The sequence below is a fragment of the Phoxinus phoxinus genome (genome assembly GCF_949152265.1).
Source record: "Phoxinus phoxinus genome assembly, chromosome: 16".
NCBI classification, from domain to species: Eukaryota; Metazoa; Chordata; class Actinopteri; order Cypriniformes; family Leuciscidae; genus Phoxinus; species Phoxinus phoxinus.
In genome coordinates, this window is record NC_136891.1 from 8991272 (window position 1) to 9003343 (window position 12072).

The 12072-nt window shown below is 42.1% G+C and overlaps 1 protein-coding gene across 3 annotated transcripts in view; it reads left to right on the plus strand.

The window, feature by feature from the left end:
- The window catches only part of hivep2a (HIVEP zinc finger 2a), a 73447-nt gene that overhangs the window by 19372 nt on the left and 42003 nt on the right, over positions 1-12072 (plus strand). Inside the window, exon 1 of one of the 3 annotated variants that reach the window (XM_079583529.1) lies at positions 10617-10777. The exons of the other annotated variants lie outside the window; for them this stretch is intronic. The gene's annotated coding sequence lies outside the window, so the exon portion shown is untranslated. Of the gene's footprint in view, positions 1-10616; positions 10778-12072 lie in introns of those variants that run through there. 3 annotated transcript variants of the gene reach the window in all.

Here is a 12072-nt window from a genome sequence, read left to right on the forward strand (position 1 = left end):
TTTGAGTGTTTTTACTTTGTTTAATCCATCTGGTCATCTTCACAACTGACCCCATTTGCATGGTTTGTTTCATTATGCCAGCCTCGTCTCCTGTTGCCAGACTTTTGACTGTGACATAAAGTCAGGTCTTCATTGCAGTTTTATTCTGAATCTTTATTTATTAAATATATATATATTTTCTCTCTCTCGTACTATTTTCATTGTTATTGCTTTTTTCTTCATTGTGCAATATGCATCAGATCAGATGGTCATTAAACCGTTCATGGGCAGTCAGTGGTCATGCCTCTGAGTTTGGGACTATAGCCCAGATTTCAAATGCTATTTTATTTTAATTGTATGGTTTAAATGAGACAATAATAGTCACTCAAAACACAAAACCTGATGATAAAAATCAGTATTTGATCACTTTCCAAGCCTCAAAATGCTTTTTTTTTTTTTTTTTTTCGTGGTCATGAGATGTATGGAAGATTACACAGTCGTTTAGCGAAGCACACTCATTTAGCTGGATGACTTTGTGATCTTGGTTTCCTCTTCTATCAGGGGTAGCCACCTGCTCAGTGTGATGTCAGTGATGTCTGCTTTTCCTTGCTCAACATGTGGTGTGATGTAGGGTGGTTGAGTGAGAGGAGGTGTTGCTGGTGCACACGCGCACGCTCACACATGCACACACCGTACTGGGAAGGCTTTAGGAAGTGTGAGCTGCCACAGTGTCAGGTCTCTGGTGCTCCCAGCAACCCACTCTGAATACACTCGGCTTCCTGCCTGAGCTGACAATCTGCTCTCTTCTGACTGCTTGTGCGAGCATGTGTGTGCATTTGTGCGTGCAAGTGCAAACACTGTGAAATTCTGTTCCTTTGAAATGTCAGGTGCGCAGGCCTAATGCAAAACCGTGTTAGTCACAAGGCGTCTATCTGTTCCCCGAAAAGATTTTACTAGCCTTGAAAGCTCTGGAGGAACAACATGAGAAAGTGATTTTACTTTCTCTGGAAATTGTAACCTGCTAGTACGACGTCCATTTAAATGGAACCAAAATAACTCAACCCTTGCTCACTTTCTCCCTCCAGTCACCCTCTGGCCAAAACAAATTGTGTGGCAAAGCAGGAACATTTTAAGTGAGACTCGAGGCGCTGTTCCTGGAGGACTGGATCTTGGCAGGGCTGTACCGGTAGCGTGGCAGGAGGGGGGTTTCGCTTTATCTCAATTCTGTCTGTTTCCTCATCCCATCTGTGAGTTTGGCAGCCTTGTTAAACTGACATTGCTAGTCTTCTATCTCACCTTCTAATTTTTGCCCTGCAGCCCATCCAAGAATCGCAAGTGCATCCGTTCTCCCGTGCTGCTGGTTTCCATGGCGTTGAGGAAACGTGGTCTGTGGTGGCATGCCATGTTTGGTGTATACTGTGCACCAGTGGTCCTCCTTCCTGAAGTACTGTACAGGGTTTTTTTTTTTTTTTTTTTTTTTTACGTACTGTCCTCAGGCTGTTGTTTGAAATAATAATTTCTCTAATCATGATTTAAAGGGATAGCTCACCCAAAAAAATACAAATTATGTTATTGATTACTCACCCTCATGTTGTTACAAATTTGCATGTAAAAATAATAAAGAAAAATGTCTTGACTTTTGTTACAAAAATCTTACAGGTTTGGAATGGCATGCATGGGGATTGAATAATAGAAATCTGTGGAATTGTGAATAAATAATAAATAAATAAAAAAGTATTCTCATAAAAGAATTGATTATAAAAATATATAAAACTATAATACCATTTTTAATATAATTATATATTAATCATTATATATGAGTACATAATAGAAACCTTCAATAAATATAGATTTTTGTTATCGTAGTCACACCATTATGGAATGATTTTACAGCAAAGTGTGTTTTATTTTATTATTGTATTTTATTATTTCAACATTTTAATTCTGTCAAAGATTGTGCATTTTTGGTTCCTTTCCACAAATATATGCTGGGGGGCCATCTGAGGGCTTCATAGCCAACATTTAACACTGTCACGGGCTGGCAGTTTGCAGCACGGTGAGTAATGTTTTGAAGATCCAGGGAGGGATGCAGGAAAAGTTTTGGACACAGAAAGCTTTGCTTAGTTTACCACAACTGTAGTGGCTCCCAATGAGACCGGGGGCTTGGCACAGGAAGCTGAACTGTGTTAATTGAATTAGCACTAAATAGGTATGACAGTGTTCTGCCCAAGCCGTTTTGGGATTGGAGGGATCCAGTTCATTCCCATTTGAGAGGGGAACTCCCAATTAGCCTACTATGTAGAGCCTTACATTTTGTTGTGTGAAATATTTTGGTCTTTCTTTACGGATATTCAGTCTTGGATTGGCATGGCCAGAGTAGATGGAAGAGAATCGTTGTCTGGATTTTACAAATATCCTGCTGAGGGAAGCACTTTATTGGCTTAGACTATCTGCTTTGTGTAAATACACAGCACTGGAAGCCCTGGCAGTGGCGGGGTGAATTGATTTCCTCTTGTGGGACAGACCCTGGATTTGTGTGCAGAGGAGTGACACAGCTGCACTCTGCTCTCTCTCTCTCTCTCTCTCTCTCTCTCTCTCTCTCTCTCTCTCTCTCTCTCTCTCTCTCTCTCTCTCTCTCTCTCTCTCTCTCTCTCTCTCTCTCTCTCTCTCTCTCTCTCTCTCTCTCTCTCTCTCTCTCTTTCTTTCTCTGTCACTTCTCTGCTGCATCAAGGCCACTTTCAATCTCAGTCCTTCCCCCCTTTACTGTTTACTACTCCCTCCCTCCCTCTCCCTCCCTCACACTCTCTGCCGCTCCTACACTTTATCATGTTTTTTTTTTCCTTCTGACACTCCGTTTTTTTCCCTTCTATCTCTGAATATATTGTCGCGTCTGGCTGTGAGTGTGCTTTAAGCACATGCTGCAACCTTGATAGATGTTCTCTTCCTCTTTCTCTCTATCTCTCTCCCTCCCTCCCTACTTGTCCTCCTCTATTTCTGCATCCTGGCTGTTGTAGGTCTGTATTTCTCTCCCCCAGCGAGCTCAGGATCTTTCCCCTGTGTGATGTCAGATGCGGATCTGGGTGAGCGAATGGGCATCCGTTCATGTATCTCTCGTTCTGCGGATGGGCTCTGGGAGAAACCTAAATTTAGCAGCTTCTCGGTCTCTCTGTTGTGTTTGCTGTGCATGGCTTAATTAGCACACAGCATGGCACAGTACGTTTTGGATGTATTATATAATGCGTTATATAATTGGATGCATATTTCATGTTGAATGTCGGATAGGGAGGCTCTTTTCAGTCCCATCCTATAGTTGAAGATGAGTGCTAGTGTCAAGAAGAAAGTACAAGCTTATGTTCCTTTTGGAGATATGAGGCAGCTTGAGGGGAAACTGCTGCTGTCATTAACCTAGGAAATGCTATGCCAGTTCTGTCAAATTTGAGCTGCTAATCAAAAGGTTGCAAAAAGGTAGTAATTATCAAAATATATTGGCTTTGGATTTAGTACAGTGACAATATATTAAAATAGATTGATAGATAAATATATCAAAAATAATACGCTGAAATCTCCTTGGATTGTTTTATCGGTTTATAATTGACAGATAAACTACTAATGTAAAAAAATTGATTTTCTGCTAACATAAACCTTTTTGCAGCAAAAATGTTTTTGAAGTCATTGTATAGTTGCCACCTTATCTTTGTTGTGCGTGATTAGCCTGTCAGAATCTCTCTATGAAAGATCAATTCAAGATGTTTTCTAGTACAACGGTCTTTGTAAACGAACAGGTCTTGTTGATTGTTGGAGTAATTGCTGAAAGCCTCAATGAGTCATTTCTTTTCCCAAAAGCGGAGAGGTTTACAATAGATGTTAACAAGCTCATGGCGTGGCACCAGCTTACAAATATCTGACTGGAAACGGGCTGCAACATAATAACCCCTCAGGAGAGGAACATTTGTGTAGTTTACAACTGGAACGTTAAGTGTCATGACCTGGCCGTGATATGGTAATGTAACGTGAGTTAACACAGATACACCCAACTGAGTCATTCCTTCACAAAGTCTTACAAGGCAGATTTGATGGTTGCGTTTGTTTCCCGCTGCAGGAAACAATGTCACGGCATGTTGAGGTTTTCCTGGAGGACATTCTCGAACTGCTAACTGATTGCGATGCAATGGCCGGGGATGATAGTGGCATCTGGGGGGTGCTCGGAGGGGGCGCTTGCGACCAGGCCACCGCAGCGTGAGTGGATCACATTTCCAGAGAGACAGATTTACTGTTGCCCAGCTCATTGACAGAAATTCATTTATTCGTCCTCTCCAGCAAACTATTCATGTTCACTAACCTCTCTGCTTAGCCTTGGAATAAATCCTCCCTCTGGAGAAAAGTGACTTTTTTAACCAGCTGTCCAGTCCTGCCTGCTTTTATAACCACTGGTCTTAGTTTTGTACCACTATTTTTATACTACAGTGGTATCTTTGTGATATTTTTGTAAGCTAATTTTTTTTTTTTCACAGTGCACAGATCACAAAAGTGACATCTGTTTCTGCTACCGCTGATTTACATTTAGAGAATATGAGTGGCTCATGCACTTACTCTTAGAATGTCCCAGAGTCTTTCAGGGACATCCACCGCACAGTCTAGCATATTTTGAGAGTCTAAAAATATGTCCAGTGTGCCCTACTGTTCATCCAGGATCAAGGGCCAAGTTTAGACCTGCCACACAGCAGGGTTGTGCACCATTCAGAATTGAGAATGCCTTTTAAATTCGATTTCCTGGATTTGAATTGATGTTGACTTACGGTAGCCAACGCGATGCAGAATTGCAATTTGAATCTGAAGGAAGTAGAATAAAATGAATGAAAATGAAAATAATGAAATTCAAAGACATTTTAAATTGAATAAGAAAAGCATAGATACATAGATTCGACTTTTTTTTGTTCAATGGATATTTGTTTAAAGATCTGACTTTTATTACGTTTTTTCGAAAATAAAATCTAGAGTTCGATGCATAAGCATCACCTAAACATGAAAATTAATGTTGTTCCAAACCAGTAAAAACTTCATCTTCGGAACACAAATTAAGAGCTTTCTGTCTCTCCATAGACAGCTACACAACTACCTCTTCAAAAAGTTCATAAAGAGATTGTTAAACCAATACATATGATTTGAGCGTTTTAGTCAAAAAATTTCTGAAGAGACGCGATCGCTTTATATGATGAACAGATTGAATTTAGGCTTTTATTCACATAAACATTCATCAACTCACACATCAGTTGTGGTAAACGGAAGCTCAAGGATGTTGAGAGAATTGTATAATTCAGTGCCTTTAGCTTTTGTGCTTGAAATTTCTTTTTTATGTTGTAGAAACGTGTTGTCTGAGCAATTGAAGTAATTTCATCTGCTAATGTTCTATTCACAGTAATTGTTCAGAGGTGGAAAAATATAATTTCTCAAATTACCCTCATCTGAGGTCCTTTTTCCATTCCCCGGTGGACTGCATCCAGTCCTGGGCGTTGAATGGTGAAGAGGTGGGCGGCATTATACAAAGCCCGAATCTGTTTGCTGTGTGTGCACTTTAATAGAACTCTTGTTCTTGCATCGGGCAGGCGGCAGCGGGTGAATCACCTGCGCCGCAATGTGTTTTGGTTCGGGCAAGCGGAGGGGAATTGGACGCAACAGGGGGTCTTCTGTTTGGGAAGCCCCCGGTGTTCATTCCCAACATCAGCCAGCTGATCTGACTCAGGGCCAGGGCTAAAATTGGCCGTGCTTGTCTGGGCGATTTTTGTAAACCGACACTGCGGACAAGGGGTCTCTTTTGGGGTGGCCTTGCCCCCTCCGTGCCTTGCCTCTGAACGCAACAGGTGCAGCGGGGCAACTTGAGCTTTGTGGAATGACATACTGCTGAGAGAGCAGCACTGGGGAGTATGCTCAGAGGGGTATTCGCTCCAGAAGGTTTCTTTCCCCCGTTTTTTTTCCTTCGGGCAAAATTGGAGACAGCTGCCGGGGAGCGGCGCAGATAGGAAAACACGCTCCTGGGTTGCATAACAGGAGAAAGCAGGTCCCCGATGGTGCACGGAGTGTGAGCCACTGCCTTGCACTCCAGTGAGCAATTGTGCAGTCCTCGCTTGAGAGCCTGTTTGTTTTGGAATGGCTGCTGAGTGACTGTTTTCATCAGACTACACACACGCACCCCCCTGAACTCCCACCGGGCCTCCTAGATCGGAGAATCACTCCTGCCGCGAGTCACGCCGGGGTTGAGAGGTCAAATGGTATACTGACACGAATTTGTGCACAGTTCAACAAGGCCTGAAGTGAGATGTCAGGAATCTGTGACTGTGACCTTGCAGTGTGTTGAATGAAAAGCTAATTTAATCTTGATTTTAATGAACCCTTGAGCTTGGAATGTGTTGGTTTAAGGACGCTTAGCCTGAAAGTTGTATGATGCAAAACACAAAATGGTTTTCCCTTATGTCATAAGCTGTTAGAATGCACAATTGTGATGGAGTATAAATGGTCAGATAGTTTTCTCCTCATGATCACTTTGTGTTTACAGTAATATCATTTGTAATTACCACTTTCCTGTATGGAGGAACATTTTGTAGGCATTGATAGCTGTGATGTTTTGTGTTAATTGGATAATGTAGTGCTGTTGGTGCTCTGTGCCTCAGTTCCAGCCTATCTTCAGGTTAATCACTTACTGAATCTGCAAACCCCTCTGTACTGTTAACATGTTAACATGCTCTAATTGTGTGATTCGTTTATGGTGTGCGTAAGCTCTTGTTTTTGAGCAGTTGGCTGTGCCGTTCTCATGCGCTTGAGGGATCTGATGGAAAGTACTGTGCAGCGTTACAAATGAGACCCAGCACAGGTTGCCTCCCAATTTTCTCTGCTCTAGTTATCCACTATTGCAGGATTTTTCCTCTTTTTAGCATCTTTTCACAACCCTAGTACTTCCAGAAAATATGAATGAATGACTTCTACAGTAACGCAGGCTCAGGAGAAGTGATTTTAGGATGTACCCTGCTGATGTGGCTGCTAGTTATATACAATTGTACGCTCCCTTGACAAACACCACTCTGGAGGATTGATGGTTCCTGAAGGCACAAACTTCTGTTGTCAGCTATGCATGGAAACAAAACATCCCTCATTTCCATTCTAAACAGACGCTTTTTCATTACAGCTCCACAAATAGATTATGATGCAAACACATTGTTACCGAAAATGTTTAATTATTCAGTATTAAATGAAACCACTTTGATACAGATATCAGATGTTGTCTTTCTTGTACACCTACTTGGGAAAACAATACTTTCAGTATTACGTAATATTAAAAATTGATTCGGGAAAGGAGTACTGGGAGAATTAATGTTTGCAATCAACATTGGGTCTGTAAAAAAACAAAACAAATGTCAAACAATAACCAATGTAATTTTTAAAACATTATTATTATTATTATTTAAAGTAAAATTTGATGTACACACAGTTTTCGCAATACGTTTTGTGTCTTGAACTGAAATGTCAAATTAAGAAATACTGCACAAAATGCCCTGAGGGGAGATGGCGATTGATTTGGCTCATAAGTACAATCCTCTGCTTATGACATAGTTTTGAACAGATCCATCTAATCTTAGCATTATCACATGCTAAATATACAAGAAAAAGAGGTGGACAATGTCTTGCATCTTGTTTCACAAGATGTCTAACTTCACTGAGTTCTCAGTGGCTGCTGATGAAGTGATAATCCTATGAATAATACCATGACTAATCAGTTGCAATATATCAATGTCAAAAAGTTCAAAGGTTTGATACGGTAACAGTAATCTCACCACAGTGGCAGTTGGACAGTGAGCTCACTTCTCAAGGAGGTAGTTTGTACAATAGATTTGTCATTAACGTCAAAGAGGGAAAACTTCCATGAGGAGGGGAAAAATAAAGGCCAATCCCAGCTAGGGGTTGGTGAGGTAAGCAGAGTGTACTGTGGCGATGGGAGGATCCTTCAGTTCCCTCGAGTCCCACCCCACATCGCAGTCTGCTGATTAGAGGAGTGCTCACAGCTTGGCAAAGGCCCAGAGCCTCACCTCAGCCATTAAACTTGTTCATTCAGCACTAATGCCAGCTGAGATCTTGTTCCTGTCCTCTTGTCCCTTAGCCACGGACCTGTCAGGCTGCTTACTTACTGAGGATGATGCAAAGAAACAGCCAGACGTCCATCCTGCCCTAGATCTTGTCCTAGACCGTTACCTCTTCTCTGACCATTACCGTGAACATGACAGGCCAGTACCTGTCTGCACGGATGGCATTGCAGCCTTTTTATTTGCTCTCACACTCAGCACATTGTCTCATCAGCAATGACTCGGGCTAAGAGGCACCTACGTGTAGGCAGAATATGGACTGACGCTGTTTTTAGATCAAGGGCAATCACATTCTGAGCAGTTAAATATTAATGAAACCTCACCTGCCTAGTTTAGCAAGAAATGCACTATTATGTGTTACTGCATGTAGTAGGAGTTTGTGTATATTTGTATGCATGTGGGCATAGGCGGATAAATAATTAATTTCTGCAACAAAACAGTGGAACATATGAAGCCTGCTCTGTATTTCTCCACAGTAAGCAGATGGCATTCTTTATGATGTATGCCTGTAGTGGATACCACCTGATCGTTCAGTAAAACAGGGAAAGAATGATTTAGATTCATAGATATTGATAGTGATATCAATATCCGGAAATCCTTTTCCATCTCTACAGTATGCATTTGCAATATGGATTATTCTTTGTTTGCCCTCAACTTTGCAATTAAAATCAAGTCAAATCAACTAGCTGTTTTTAACATTTATAATAATAAGAAATGTTTCTTGAGCACCAATTCAGCATATTATAATGATTTCTGAATAACAAATCTGCTTTGCCATCACAGGAATAAATTACATCTTAAATATATAAAAATTGTTATTTTAAATTGTAATATTTCACAATATTACTTAATTTTGATCAAATAAATACAGCCTTGCTGAGCATAATAATACTTCTTTTAAAACGATCTTACCAGCTCCAAAGTTTTTAATGGTATTGTTAAATCATATTAATATTTCTAAAATATCCTGTGACCTTGAAACTATCACAATGGTAGATTTGTGAATCAGACCATGAAAGACAGTAACAACCTATACAAAGTGATTGTCACTAGTATTTTATTAAAATGAAAAGCTAAATGCTGTGCAAGCTTCCATTTTACTGGATACACCATAATAAACTGTTTTTTAATGCATAGCCATAATGTATATTATTAAAAAACAAGTATTTTGTCAAATGTCTGCCTCTCGTTTGCTACTCCAATTAATGAAAGCCCCATCTAAAATAGAGCAAATCAGACTCTATCAAAAACAATCCAACACATTTTAATGCGGTGCCCTATTGGATATCTATCGGTAGCTAAACCAACAGAGTGGCTTACAGAGAGACTTGTTCAGACAGTGAGTGAGAACCTCCAGGGAACTGGTTTGGGTCCTTTTTAGTGTTTTTTTCTTTTATTGCCTGCGTCTCTGAGTGGGCGATGTCATGGGGGATACTGGCTCCCAGTTGGCCATATTCTCAGTTAGTCACTGAGTCGCTCTCTAGAGGTCAGACCTGGTCAAATATATTTAGCGGTGTAAATTGAATTCTGTGGTAAGGGCAAAAGTCTGCTGAATAGCTGTGTAGGTTTAGCTCGCAGATGGGATTAACTGATTCATCTTTGGGATAACCGGGATGGTCGTTATCATGGTGACTCCTGACAGCTTGATGTCATCCCGTAGGTTGAGTAAATGCTCCCTGGAACGGCGCCGCAGCTGTGGGCCGATGTGGCCATAACTCTTGAGCCGACAGCTCATTCAGGTGACCCTCAGAAGGGCTGTATTTCTGTCACTCATGACACAGAGAGGTGGAGGTAAATACATTAGCATAAGTTTGAATTAATCTTCTCTGTAGTGAAGGGGGTGGCCGGAAGTCTCCGTTCAGCAGCCTGGTTCCCCCATAAAAAAACGTCTCTCTTCGGGATTGTCGCAGTGCACACCTGTCCAATGTCACCGTTTGTTCTGTTACTATGAAATAACCCTTGCTAAATGCATACACGCTCGCACAGGCTCCCAATTACATGCCGTGATCTAACCGCTAATCATATCAGTGTCTAGGCCTGGCCGAGAGTGATCAGTGAAAGCACATCTATAAAGGGATTTTGTAAGAATTAGCTTGGTGAGCTATTTATAGCCCTGCGGGAGGTGGGGAGGGAGGGAGGGAGGGGTGAGCGGTGATACCGTGTTGTTATACACCGCACTCTGTGGACAATCCCAGGGTCAAAGGCACTGAGGCCAGACTGCAATTAATTCGCTGTCCGATAAGACCAGAGCGCCGTTGCGCACAAATGCAAGCAAACGTTCAAAAGGTCATCTGTGATTTTTTTTCGTGAAGTACTTTGCCCCATCTATTTGTGTCCATGTCAAGCTTTTTTAGAGATTTAAAAGGCACCAAAACAGCCCAGAAGAGCAGGCACTGCGAAAGTACCTCTCAGCGTAGTCTGTTGTATACTCCCTCTAGGGGCCCCAATGCTATTTTTGTTCCTGGATATGCGTCACGACTGGGTATTTTCTCTGGTGACTAGCTTACATCAGTAGGTCTCCTAGTATACGCTCTATCAGCGAGAGCCTTCTGATTGATGGGAGTTTCGGCTGGGGCTGGCTGGCGTTTTATTCCTGACCTCCTAGAATGGACAAGGATAATTTGAGATCGGCGGAATGTTGTGGATAACCAAGGACCTTGAGAAGCCAGGTTGGTTCAGAAATCCATTTCTTTACCTTCTCGTGTTCTCTCTACTAATGCATCTAGCGTTGATCAGAGAGGTGATATCCCCGCCTGGGCTTGTAAACTGACGGGGCTGATGCGACCCACGGTGACGGGTATGGGAGCGGAGGAGCGTGTGTTAGCTGTTTATCTGTGGGTTGCAGCAAGCTGTCAGTGACAGGGTCTCTGCTTGCTCAATTTCCCCGTACAGCTTGCATGCTGCCGTAACATTAACACAGAGAAATAACCTTGGATATTTGTTAGGAATCTTTTCCCTGTGCACGTCCCTTTCTTTTAACGTTCTCTCACGCGTTTATTCTCTCCTGGCGGTGCACTTGTTGTTATGCCATGGATTGTACGTAGCTGTTATACTTCCATTGATACTGATGCATCCTTAGCGTCTGTGTGCGGAGGAATGTCAGTTCCCCTCTCGGTCGAGGGACACCCCTCTCATACCCCCACCGAATTCCCCCTGGGATCACATGCCTCATGTCATCCATCAATTGCACCAGGAATTATTTAAAAAAATGCTTGTTTGCGTCTCCTCTGTCTCTGGATATGCAATCCCCCTCATACAGCTGTCTGCCTTATCAGCATGGCATAATTCATTATGTGAGGGAAGGCTCCGGCAATAACGCAGGGGAACACCACGCAGACACCAGGCGAATGTCACAGCACATCTATCCCAGTCTCAGTTAAACGTCACAAGTTTAAAGACGCAGCGTTTTTTTTTCGCATAGAGCCCACACTAATATGCATACACCATTCAGAAATGCTGAACGTTTTCAACAGTGACCTTGAAATGCAGGTCAGGAGAGCACATCCTCCTCGTTTTCTTCCATTCTCCTCCTCCTGTTGTATGTCTGCTTGCATAGAGAAAGAATTGTAATAGTCTGTCTGATAGCAGTGGAATGATCCTCCCTGCCAAGTGTGCTAAAGCATTTTCCATTCAAAAATACTCTTCGCTCTGGATTCGTCTGCCGTACTGTAGTTCGGAGAGGTGTCTCTGTGACAGGGTTCGGGAAATGCCCCGTTCAAGGAGTTCTAAAGCATTTCTAAAGCAAAGGAATATAAAGCATTTTTTTGTGTACAGATTGATTTTCATAGATGTTTTGTTGTGTTTGGAGTTTCCACTTGTCCCTTGGGTTCTTAACATCTAAAGTGTGTCAGTGGAGGGAAGCCTGCCACGGCGAATCTTTTTGACCTGCCGGCATGAAAGCAATTAATGAGCGGTGCAGAAGCTCTGCCCGCTCATGAGCATGAGAGTAATGCAATGTTAGCCC